Raw genomic sequence first — 12,856 nt, forward strand, 5'->3', positions numbered from 1 at the left:
TATCTTTACTCAGAGATGATTTACCTTGACTTCTGTCAGGTGGATAAGAATCCTGCTAGATTATTTAAACATGCTTATTTCATTTGAAGGTAGCTGCAGCCCTTATGAGGGCTGGCACGTTTCCTATTTACTCTTTTAAACCATAGCTTTTAGGTTCCTAATCTAGAGCTTGAGAGATTTTACTGGGACCTTTTGTTTTAAAATCTTTTCTTTTTACTTCCTGTCTTTTTTTTTTTTTCCCTCCACGTACAAGGCAGGTTTTTGCATTTCTCAAAGTTGTGTGCAAGGACGGAGGTGGCCGGAATGTGACCCCCCCAGAGTCCTGCCTTAGTCCCTCCCTGCCCCATCCTCATGGCCTCTGCATCTGTGCATGGATGGAGCCCTGGATCCTGAACTCCTGAGTTCCCTGCTTCATCTGCACCTCCAGCAGCTGGAGCTTCTACTTCTCGGTCTTCAGCTCCTCCCAGATGTCGGCCAGCTTCCTCTCTAGCTGTACTCCCTGTCTGCTCCCACACTTCCTTAAAGACTGCATCTCCTCCTGTAGCCTCATTATATCACCTATCACGTTCGCTGTCCCTGAGATTTTGAGGGACCAAGGAAAGTAGGGTGGGAGTGTCTTCGAGGTCTGGAGTTGACTTGATGGGATAAGGATTCTTTCAAGTAGGATACCTGCTCTCTCTGGGGCACTTCCTCTTTGGGGAGTACAGCCTCTTTCGAGGTAGCCTCATGCTCCCAGGTGCCTTGGAGAGGAGGGTTGTAGCCTTCTCAAGGGCAGGCATGGACCCTGGATTGGATTTAGACTGGAAGGGGGGGCTGTCCCTCTGATGGAGATGGTGCATCATCATGCAGAGGTGGGGCTCCTCTGGCATGTGGACTTCTTGGGATTGAGTCTTATTGGCAACAAGAGACTTGAACTTTGGCAGGGCTTGCTCCAGAAAGAAGTGATGGAACTGAGTGTTGTCTCTGGTGAAGGTCTCTTCAGAGAGCACCTGCTCAGGGGTCGAGGCCTTTTCTAGGGTAGAGGTCTTGTCACCAAGAAGGGCCATCTTTAGGCTAGGGGCTTCATCCTCGGGTGGGACTTCTGGGACAGGGGCCTCATCCCCAGAAATGACACTGTCTGAGCTGGGGGCACTCGTCCAGTCAGGCTCTCCTCCAGGGTGGGGTTGTTTGGGGCTAGAACCTTGAACTCCAGAGTTAGGGCCTCCTCTGAGATGGGGACCTTATCTGGAGTCAGGGTTTCCTCTGAGGTGGGGGCCTTATCTGGAGACAGAGTCTTCTCTGGAGTGGGGGTTTTATTCACAGGAGGGGCCTTTGCTAGGCTGCTCTGCCCTTTCTCGTGATTGGTTGCAGAGCACTGCCAGGAAGCCTGGGTTTTCAATCCCTTTCTGCCAGGGTGGCCTGGACCCCCCCTGAGGAAGCTGCCACTGGAGCCTGAGTCTGGGATGGGCACTCCTAACTGGCTCCACTGGGTGTCTCAGATGGTTTGGCTGTGCTGTGCCCAGTGGGGGGCTGTCACCAGCTTCTTGACTGTAGGGAGGGCTGTTCTGAGCAGCATCTTCTTTGATTCCTTAGTAGGAGCTGATTCCCGAGATACCACTTTCCTTAACCTCCATGGTCTTCCTCAGTACTTTTACCTCATCCTTCTTCCACAGCACCAACTCCTCCGGGGCCTCAGGCTGGTAGTTGGACAGGACCCTGTAGATCTCAGTGTGGAAGACTGTCTGCAGGTAGTCTAGAGGGCTGTCATAGGTCAGGCTGCTCAGCTTGGGTGGCCTACTGGAGACCAGGGCTGACTGAAGGCATGTCTGGGTTCCTGAGGCTTAGGAGCCCACTGTCCAGCAACTCTACAAAGTTGGATGGGAAGGCTGCCAGCTGCTTGTTCTTATTCCCCAGCCACCAGTCACCCCCATTCCCCTTTATCACTTCCACCATCTCCTCAATTTGCAGCTTTAGCTCATCTGCCTGCTCCAGGTTGTAGTTGAAGTTCACTTTGCAGCATCATTGGGGACCTCAAGATTTGGCCGGGCAACCTCAGCTGTATGCAGAGTGAGGGTACCTCCCTGGTGCTGGGCTGAGTCTCTGGGATCTCCTGCCCAAGCGCTCAGGGGAAGAGGCCACAAGATCCTTCTGCTCTCCGGGCAGCCAGCCTGGAGCGGGCCCTTTGCACACGTGCCAGACCAGGTCCCCAGGGGTGCCAGACTCAGCTTGTTTTCCTTCTGCATGCGGTATCCAGCCAGGACCAGCACCTCCGTGGCTTCCAGGTCACACCCCAGGGCAGACTAGGAGAATGGTGCTGTCCTTCAGGTAGCCGCGTACTCCCAGGACCTTTAAGTCCAAGACTTATACCCTTTTGTTTCACAAAGATGTCAAAAGCTCTGCTCAGCTTCTAGAGCTGATTGATGAGAATTCTGAAATCAGTGGATTTTCCTTGGAGAAAAGAGAATGTGAATGCCAGGCCGACCTTTTGCATTCTATTCAACTGAGTGAGATACAGCGGTGTAATGGGTTTTCAGAATGATGCCAATTCCTAATCTCTCATGTAATGGTGTTCAGACCTTCATACTACCATAAAGGAGATAGATAGATTTAGGAAGATTCAGGTAACAGAATATGGCAAAATTTTACACTAAACTGAATTTTTCTCACATATTATCCCTACCATCCCTGCTAATTTACCTGGCTCCAAGCTATTATTAATCTATCTCTACATTTATTCATTTGTTTACAGACAAACACATGGATACATGTGTTTATTGTGTCTTATTTTAAAGCTGCAACATTTCATATTGATAATGACAGAATATTCTGAAGTTCTAGGGAGCAATTTAGCCAGTGACACTGCTACTAACTCAGCAAGTATCAATTATCAACAATCAAGATGATAATCTTCTCTAAATTCAAATTCTATAGATGTATGTCACTTAAAAAATTATTAGGAATTTTTAAATTAGAAATTTTTAAATTTAGGAATTACTTTGTTTTGAAAATAATTTTTGGTAAACTATAATGTTAGAGAGTTTGGTACGTAAGTAAGTTTCAGGATATTTTTAATATTGAATTTAGTGAATTAAGAAATGAATGGAAAACTAGTAGGACTAATGCAAAGTGCTTAATTACTACTTTCCTCTCAATAAAAAATTACAGTGGTGCCTCAGAAGTAAAAAAATGACAATTTTTTATATAAAAATTAAAATTTTCTATGTGGAAAAAGACACAATAAAACATCAAAATATAAACATTGTTTGAGAGAAAATATTTATGAGACATATGGTAGAATAAGTACAAATATCTTTAAATATTAAAAGCTCCTACCAATTAAGAATGAAATGAAAGGAAAAGCTATTCAGTACAAAAACGGAACAAAAGACAAAATCAGCCCTCCACAGAAATAGAAATGCAAATGGAAAAGAAATATAGGAAGAGATGCTTAATTTGAGTGAAATTCAATTAAAAGATCAATGAGATTCCATTTTCAACCATAAGTTTGTTGATAATCAGAAGATTGAAACATCCAGTTATTTAGATGGTAAAAAGTTGCATATTTTCATGTACTGTCTGTGAGTCAGATTGCCACAACTCTGGGAATGTAATCTGACTCTTGAATTTAATCTGTAATATCTATTAAAATTAAACATTTTTAATGCTTTTTATTTTGAGAGAGAGAGAGAACGAGCAAGGGAGGGTCAGAGAGAGAGGGAGACACAGAATCTGAAGCAGGTTCCAGGCTCTCAGCTCTCAGCACCGAGACTTATGCAGGGCTTGAACCCTCGAACCGTAAGATCATGACCTGAACCAAAGTCGTATGCCTAACTGACTGAGCCACCCAGGCGCCCCTATTAAAATTAAGAGTGTACATTTAACACAGCAGTGTGTTTTGTAGAATCTATCTGAAAAACATAAGCCGTAAATATTTTGTGTATACAAAAAAGACATGTGAATCAACATTGTGTTCTGTGATAAAAATTGAAAACAATCTAAAATATTCCTCAATAGAGAAATGTTGAAGAAATTATGCTGTGTTACTGTCCAAACTATGGAATGTTATGCAGCTAGTGACAATACTGACATCCGTGAAACATTAGTAAAAGGAAAACAGACTCAAGAAAAGACTCATTTGTATAGTGAAAGTTCATACTTTTGTAAAAACAACAATAACACCCTCTAATACTTAGGAACACACATTGATTAGTTTATGTTAACATACAAAAATGTTAATAAGAACATATGCCAAGCTATTAATATTGGTATCTTAATGGAGACAATGATTGGAGAAGACAAGATTTGTCATTTTTTTCTTTTACCATATTTATGTTATTCTCTATTTAAAATGAACATGTGCTGCTTTTGTAATTTGAAAATAAATTCTCATAAAGGATAGCGATAATAAACACAACATATGTGAAGGCAAAAATGTCCAAGTAATCAGAGATTTTGTAGTATGTGGTGAGTAATGCTAAGTTTTCTCTTTTAAGGATAAGACTATTCAAATAGAGTCATATGTGTTTATTAATAATGATTGATATTCATTATTTTATAATACAAATGTAAATCAAACTATTTTTCTAAAAATTAAGCACTGATATTTATATCACATGTTTAAAAGAGCTGTTGTTGTATTGCTGGTTTTTGAAAGTTTGCAGATCTATCTCAGACTAAGCTTTATACTACTCCTTAAAGTCTTGAATAAAAATACCTTTTTGTTAATAGTGCCATGAATATTTATTAGAATATTCTCAAATCATTCCATCTAATTCATTTGTAAAATTCATACTTTTATTGTACCACTCTTTTTATGTTAAAAAATAAAAACTAATCTCAACATAAACAGTAAATTCTCTGAGAACAGCTGCGCAGAGAGAACTCAACAAATATTGAGTGATTGATTAGAATACTTAACTCAAATGGTACAGATTAGTTTTATTTTTAAATTTATAATAGACAGTTCAGAAGTTTAAAAGGAATAATCATAATGAAGAATAGAGAATATGGTTAGGGTAAAATAACATTAAACAAGTTGTATATTCTGTGCAAACAACACCACTTTCATGTTCTTTTAGAGGCTGAATTTGTTAATTTCCTTTTGGAAAGTGTGGCATGAAATTGTGGAGAAGTTAATTTCCAAATTCAATTATTTTTCTTAACTCTAACTTATTTAATATTGTTTGCAAACCTGGGTGATTTTATATTCCCTTGTCATGTATGTTAATTTTCTGTGACTGCTGTAACAAATTACCGTACTTGGTAGCTTAAAACAATACAAGTTTATCATCTTAGTCTCATTGTTTGAACCTCTAGAGGTCAGAAGTCCAATGTAGGTCACGCTGGGCTACAATCAAGATGAGGTCAGGGCTGAGTTCCTTTCTGGAGGCTCTTGGAGACAATGCCCGACATTACTTGGCTCGGGCCCCTTCTGTCTTCAAAGCTGGCAATGGCTATGCAGGTCTTTTTCACATTGTGTAATTCTGACACTTGACTCTTCTACTTCTCTCTTCCACATTTAAGGACCCCTTGTGATTAATTGGGCCCTTCTGGATGATCCAGAATAACCCCCCTATTTTATTTTTAAAAACTTTTTAAATGCGTATTTATTTTTGAGAGAGACAGAGTGCGCGCGCTCGCGCGCATGAGTGGGGGGAGGGGCAGAGAAAGAGGGAGATACAGAATCCGAAGCAGGCTCCAGGCTCTGAGCTGTCAGCACAGAGCCCGATTTACAGGGCTCAAACTCACAAACTGTGAGATCATGACCGCCCCCTGCCGAAGTTGGATGCTCAACCGACTAAGCCACCCAGGTGTCTCAATCCCTCTATTTTGAAGTCAGCTGATCAACAACCTTAATTCCATCTGCACAGGTAATTCCCCTTTGCCATGTAAAGTAACATAGTCACAAGTGCGGAGGATTAGGACCTAGAACTCCATTATTCTGCCTACCACATCATTTTGTTGCTTACAGAACTATAGATTGAAATGGAATAGGGTGAGTCAGAGAGATGATAACATTTTTAAGAGATCACACTATCTAAAACAGCAGTTCATATATTATTATTATTATCATTATTTTTAATTGCACCTTCAAGGGAGAAAAGCATGTTCTTGATAGTGAAATACAAATAAAAACAAGAGCTGATTATTTGCAAAGGTATTAAATAGGCTCTGAGATACAGGAGTTCTAAAATTCACTTTGAAATTTTGACATCAGAAATATGCAGATTCCCAAACTCTTAAAATTACTGATCCTGGTAATTATTTCTGAATTATTGCCCCTTTTTAAGTTCTTTATATTTTAAATTTTTCTTTTACTCTCTATACTTAAAAAACGGATGTATTTGCCCTTCAAATAAAAGGGTGATTTCATTAAAAATGAACAACTACTTTCTCTGAAGTACATTTTGTTGGCAAAGCATTGTTACAAACCTATGTCTCTGAGTCCAGAGTCTTACTCATTTTCTCCTCTGATCAATGCTCACTTCTGCTCCAAGTACACTGAGCTAGCTATGGTAGACTTCCGTAGGCAACACGTACACATGGCTATGTACTCTCAAAGAAGGAGATGTTAAGCATACCCTTGCCCCAGTTTTTCTCTTGCAAGAAGTAAATAGATGAAAACTTCCACTGATTAAATTCACGAATAGGCATGCTGTGCTTGGACTCCCTTTACACTCTTCGGAGGTCTTAGGAGTCTCGTTTATACCGCCCTTGGGAGCAGTAAGAAGAATGAGGGGGAGAGCACATGAAACTCATAGACCTTGCACCTGTTATAGCTGTCTTTAAATCACCTGCTTTGTCTCTGTTTCATTTTCCTAATTTGAAAAATAGGGAGATTAATGACTTGTACTTCCAGTTATCTTCCAGTTCCAAAATTTCATGATTGAAAGATCTCTTTTTTGAAGACTAAATTCTACTTAGTCTAGAAATTGACAGTTATGGTCATAGTTATCTAAATAATTCTTCTCACTATGACTCTGTCATACTTACTTATTGTCAGTGGGAATGACTACTGTCTTCTCAAAAGCCAATTAAGGGGTGTTCTCTCCCTGGTAAGAAAATCCTAAGCACACAGGATATCCCTTAACATGTTTTGAGCCATGGTCTTCTTGAAGTTTTATGGACACTATTCTGTGCCCTCAATTCCCTTAGCTGGCCCTGTCTGTCTTGGCACTGGGGGCAACCATACCTACTACCACTCACTAGAAGGATCTCTGCCCTGCAGGTCTTTAAGGACAAAATCTGCTCTCTCAGTGAAGCTTACTGCCTGTTTGCTTTTCCAGAAAGGAAAACTGGTACATCCTGCCTTCAGGGCAATATGGGTCTCTGTGTGAGAAAATAAGCAAGGGAAAGTTTTCAGCTTGTTCCTCAGAATTCTTTGTATATGTTTTACTCAGTGTCAGTAAATAGCTTTTATCTCACTAAAATACACACACACACACAAACACAAAAGCAAAAACAAAGCAGAAACTTTCCACTGTCCATGGAAAGAAACAAGGGGGCTTTTCTTTGTACTGGTGCTTTCCCAGTGTGGGAACCTTGGGGAGAAATTTCTTCTTCATCAGCTTTCTTGAAAGGTGGGGAGAAGGGTATCTTCCTTACTGCGAAGCCCTGTATCTACTTCTCACGTTGGTGTTGGCTTTCTCCAAGACTTTAAATTCTTTTATTTCTGCAGGTTCTGAGGATTGATTTTTGCCTTCCTTTTCTGTATAAAACAGTTGCTACTCACTTTGTGCTTAGAGGATCCTTTCTTCCCGAATTTGAGTGATAAGTGGAATGCAAATATGCTTTATAGTAATCGCACATTTATTTGCCCATTTATTCTTTTTTTTTTTTGCTCGACTTTTAACTTACCTCCCTAACTCCTTTGAGCCATTTGCTCTCTCACCACGTTCCCACTCAATGGACTTCTATTCATACCTCAAATATGTCGTGCTCCTTTTGACCTTGAATCCTACCTTGCACTGTTTCAACTGTCTGGGTTGCTCTTCCCGTTTGCTATTTGCAAGGCTGACTTCTTATCCTAAATGCTACCTTCTCAGAAAGGGCTTCTCTGACAAGCTTGTGGAAGACAATGTATCTCTATCCCTACGAGTTAGGCCTTCTGTATTATCTTTCACTCTCGGGTAGAATCCTATCAGTTCATAAAATCTACCAAGTTGGCCTCTGATACCTGAGCACTCACTCTCATAGAAGCAGGGTCTGCCTGTCTGATTTACTGAGTCTCAAGCCATGGAAATCATCACCAAATAGCCCTGCCACAGATCTTGGTGACTGTAAAAACTTTTTATCTCTTCCCTCTTTCCCTCTTCCCAAATAAGCTTCATTAACTTCAGGAGAAGAGTGGGCTCACATCTAAACAACCTATTCTAACTAGGGCTGCAAAGTGTCTTCCCCATGGGACAAGTTCAGAATTACTTATATTTTTATGTCTTCCTGGTTACCACAAAAGACTGGACTGCACACTTTTCTGTCCCTTCTATGAAATGAGATTGTGTTTCTGGTGGTGTGCCCATTTTAGGGAGGGATGCCAGGTTCTGAGATGTAGGACATTCTTACAGAGATATTCTTTCTTTAGGAAGAGGTTCATTCAGTCTTTTTAAAAAATACTGAGCATCTGAGGTGGGATTTAAGGATCACTTTCTATACATCCTTCTTTATAAGAGTTCCTGGACACCGCAGAGGAATCAGCATGGTCAGCAAGCTCTATCAAAGCTGCATTCATGTTATTCCACTTGAACCTCCAGCCAAGTACTTTAGGTCTGCACAGGGGCTTTTAAGAAGGGATTGGAAAGTCCCCATTTTCATCACCATCTCAGCTATCTGGTATTTCCCAAGCCTGCACTGATGTCTGAGAACCCACATAAAAACTCTTACATCTGTTTTCACAGCCAGCCATTAGTTCAAAAACACATTGTATGTATTTCTAGGGATAGTAGTCGTTAGTCTGTGTGTAGATAGACAGTCTTCACAGTAGAATTAATGACAACCCAAGGTTGTATTTGGACATTTTATCAAGCTCTTGAATTTAATTTTCTTGTTGGGCAAACCTGAAATTGGTGGGGTGGGGCCCAAAAACATGAATATGTGTTACTTTTCTCCTTGTCACCATTTAAAGAGATTTATGTAGACTCTAGAACTTTCTCCATTTCATAGAAAAAAAGGCTAGTATAGTCCAGAATAGTTTAGCATTTCAATCTCATTTCTGATCTAAAACTCTCCTTTTGTCCTCCCCTTACTGATCAGCCTAAAAAAAATGATGTTTGGGGTAGGGGTGGGAAAGCTCTAATCCTGAGACACTGTCTCCTCGTCTTAGATTGGGCTGTCAGATTTATCAAAAACAAAACTAGACACAAAAGAAAAATAGTTAGATTTGAGTTTCGGATAAACAAATTATTTTTATTCTAAGTATAATCCAAGTATTTCATAATACACAGTTACGCTCATTGTTGTTACTGTTTATCTGAAATTCAAATTGATCTGGGCATCGTGTATTTTATCTGGTATCCCTACTCTTATCACCTCTGGATCCTCCAGAGTGTTGGAGCTTGGAAAGGAGGAAAGGAAAGAGAAAAATATCTTTTGTGTAACTGAGCACATAATAAGCAATTTCTTCTTGATTGATTCTCGGGGTTCTGCTTTGCTTCTGCGAGTGACAGAAGCTCAAATCGGCGTCCTCTCCTACGGCACATGCATCATCCTCTTGGGAAGCTCTGCTGGTGACCTCCCAGCGCTCAATTCCCTGCTGCAGGGAATGTGTTCCTGTGTGAGCTCTTCTGAGTCGTCTGAGGAACCCTTTCTGGCAGGAGACCTGGAAGCATAGAAGGAAGATCAGCAAGGCCACTGACAAACTGGAAATCCAAAGTTACTCAAAGATCCATTTCCCCTTTTTACTGATAACCGCTCAAAGAGATTAGCTTTCTTGAAGACCCCCTCACGAGGTTTTGGTAGACATTAGTTTAAGTGACAGTAGGAAATAGATACCACTTTCAAAATGGTCAAATGAGAAGCCGCTTTCAAAACTTGAAAAGAGACAAACTGTTTACTTTCTATTTAAGGTTGAATGATATTTCATTGTATGTATAGACTACATTTTGTTTATCCATTCATCTATCAACGGGCATGGATTGCTTCTATGTTTTAGCCGTCATAAACAACGTGTTAGGAATGTGGGCATACAAATGTCTCTTTGAGGCCTTGCTTTCCATTGTTTTGAGTATATACTTAGAAGTGGAATTGGTAGGTCATATGGTAATTGTATTTTTATTTTTATTTATGTATTTTTTAAGTGTATTTATTTTGAGAAAGGGAGACAGAGAGAGCAGGGGAGGGCCAGAAGGAGAGAATCTCAAGCAGGCTCTGCACTGGCAGTGTGGAGCCCAACAATGGGCTCGAACCCATCGACCGTGAGATTATGACCTGAGTCAAAATCAAGAGTCAGACACCCAACTAACTGAACCACCCAGGTGCCCCTGTATTTTAACTTTTTTAAGAAACCGTAATACTGTTTTCCACAGTGGCTGCACCATTTTGCATTCGAACAACAGTGCACACATTCCAATTTCTCCACATCTCCACCTGTACCTTTTTTTTTTCCTTTGTCATAGCCACTTTAATGGGTTGTGAGGTAATAGCTCATTGTGGTTTTTGATTTGCATGATCTTACTGATTACTGATGTTCAAGGGCTTTTCATGTGCTTGTTTGGTCATTTGCGTGTCTTCTTTGGAGAAATGTCTATTCAAAACAGCCTTTTGCTGTTTTATAAGTTGAAGTGTCTGTGTTTTTGTTGGTGAGTTTTTATAGTTTTCCATATATTCTGGATATTAATCCCTAATCAGATAAATGATTTATAAATATTTTATCCCATTCTATGAATTGCCTTTTTAGAGACAGAAAGTGAAATGATGGTTGCCAGGAGTCGGGGGGAAGGAAAATGGGGAGTTATTGTTTCATGGGTATTCGGTTTCAGTTTTTCCAGATGTGAAGTGTTTTAGAAATGGATGATGGCAATGGTTGTATAATGGATACAAATGAAACTGATACCACTGAAATGTGTACTTAAAAGTGGTTAAGGTAGTCAATGTTGTACATTTCACCACACACACACAAAACTAGAAAAAAGAACTCACCTGGGAAAGCCTAAGGATGAGAAAATAAAAGCTTGTTATAAAATGATCAAAGTAAAACAATAAATTTCACTCATTCATGAAAAAAATGAGTGTTTAAAAAGATACAGGAAGGATATAAGAAAACCAAAAGGGAAAATTCAATACCCTTGAACTCTTACAGTCACTTTGATGAGGGAGCAAAAGGCAAGCTGTCACCCCTCAAACCCCCACCTTCCCCACCAAGTGGGATAGGTGTGATATTTCTCAGGCACTCCTGGCTGCCCAAGAACAAAGGAAATGGAAAAACAAATGGTTAACTGACAGAGACCAAAGTCATACAGGACATTAGTCTCCATCAGTTTGCAACTATTTTAATGATTTACAAGAAAAAAGGTAATATCCAGAAACCTATAGACTCAGTTTCCTGGAGCCTTAACATCACCCTCCCCTCCATGGTGATGTGGGGAACAAAGGCAAGAAGAAAATATAGAGAAAACGAAATTTCTTTATAACCTTCTGCCATTGACAAGTACTTGAGGGAGGGGATTAGAACTTTTTTTCCGGAAACTCCCTACTGTTTTTAAAAGTTAATGCTTTGCTAGAGGGAAAAATATCTTAGCCTGACAATAGCTAGGCCTCTAGTATCTTAGGAGTCCTCTTTAGCATATGAAAGTCCTTTTGGAAACCTCCCTTTTGTCTTTACCGCCCCCTTCCCCAACCAACTCCACGGTATATAATCAGCCACTCCTCACAACCCCAGTGCAGCTCTTTCTGCCCACGGGGTCCTGTCCCCATGCTTTAATAAAGTAATCTTTTTGCACCAAAGACCTCTCAAGAATTCTTTCTTGGCCATCGGCTTTGGACCCCCACCACCACTCCAAAACTGCAACAACTATCCCCAAGACTGAAATACTAGGGAGAAAGTGGTAACTGAAGCTGGAGGCAGAGCTGTGTAGAGAAGGTAACCAACATGAGTTGTGTCCTTCACTGCTAGGAACAGCCAGCTTTTGGTAACACCATAACTCTCCTTCCTCTTTCCCATCTCCTGTTCATTCTCCATAAGAGAGCCAGAGGGCATGAGCACCTGTCGATGCACCCATACTGGTCAGCCTGTCTGGGCGGGATTGTGGATGCTGGGGGTGAGGTGGAGAAGGGTTGGAAGGTGGACTTGAAGTGGAGGAGAAAAGCACATTATAGTCTCTCCTTAGACTAATGACTCTTGATTCTTACTCATTCTCTTTGAACTTTTTAGTCTGATTTTACCTAAGCCTGGAAGGGTATATAATGTTTGCAGCAGCAGACAGAACCTTCAGTAGGCACATGGAGATGTGTATGTGGGCAGTCTCGACAACGTGTGCTATTTAGCACCAATAGTCCTCAGCTTTGGTGTTAGTAGAAATCTCAAACTATTGGAAGAGCCTTATTCAACAGCCTGATTCAGGTATAAATGAAATCAGTATATTATTAATACACCACCTGGAGGAAGATAGAAGTTTTGTGGAGTCTGAAGTTTATTCAGTTTTGTAGAAACTCTTTGAGAAAAGGATACAAAAGTATGAATGCAGATTTAGCTATGAAAGAAACTATTGTTATAGAATTCAAAACCCACATCACATTTGAAAAAGTTGACTAATGACGAAGATATCACAAAATCTCCACACCTCTAAGATATTATTTTCTTCTCCTCTTGGGCTGATACTCTTTGAATACTTCTTTACATAAGAAATATAGTATTTTCGATACAGAAAGCTAATTCAGCCCTTCC

General features: G+C 40.3%; 1 pseudogene; it reads right to left on the reverse strand.

Annotated features, from left to right (window-relative positions):
• Nucleotides 1–656: 656 nt before the first annotated feature.
• On the reverse strand, nt 657–12,169 carry LOC121036804 (SH3 domain-containing protein 21-like; annotated as a pseudogene).
• Between the last annotated feature and the right edge of the window lie 687 nt (nt 12,170–12,856).

Source organism: Herpailurus yagouaroundi, unplaced genomic scaffold, assembly GCF_014898765.1.
Source record: "Herpailurus yagouaroundi ecotype Mexico unplaced genomic scaffold, PumYag 28, whole genome shotgun sequence".
Lineage (NCBI taxonomy): Eukaryota > Metazoa > Chordata > Mammalia > Carnivora > Felidae > Herpailurus > Herpailurus yagouaroundi.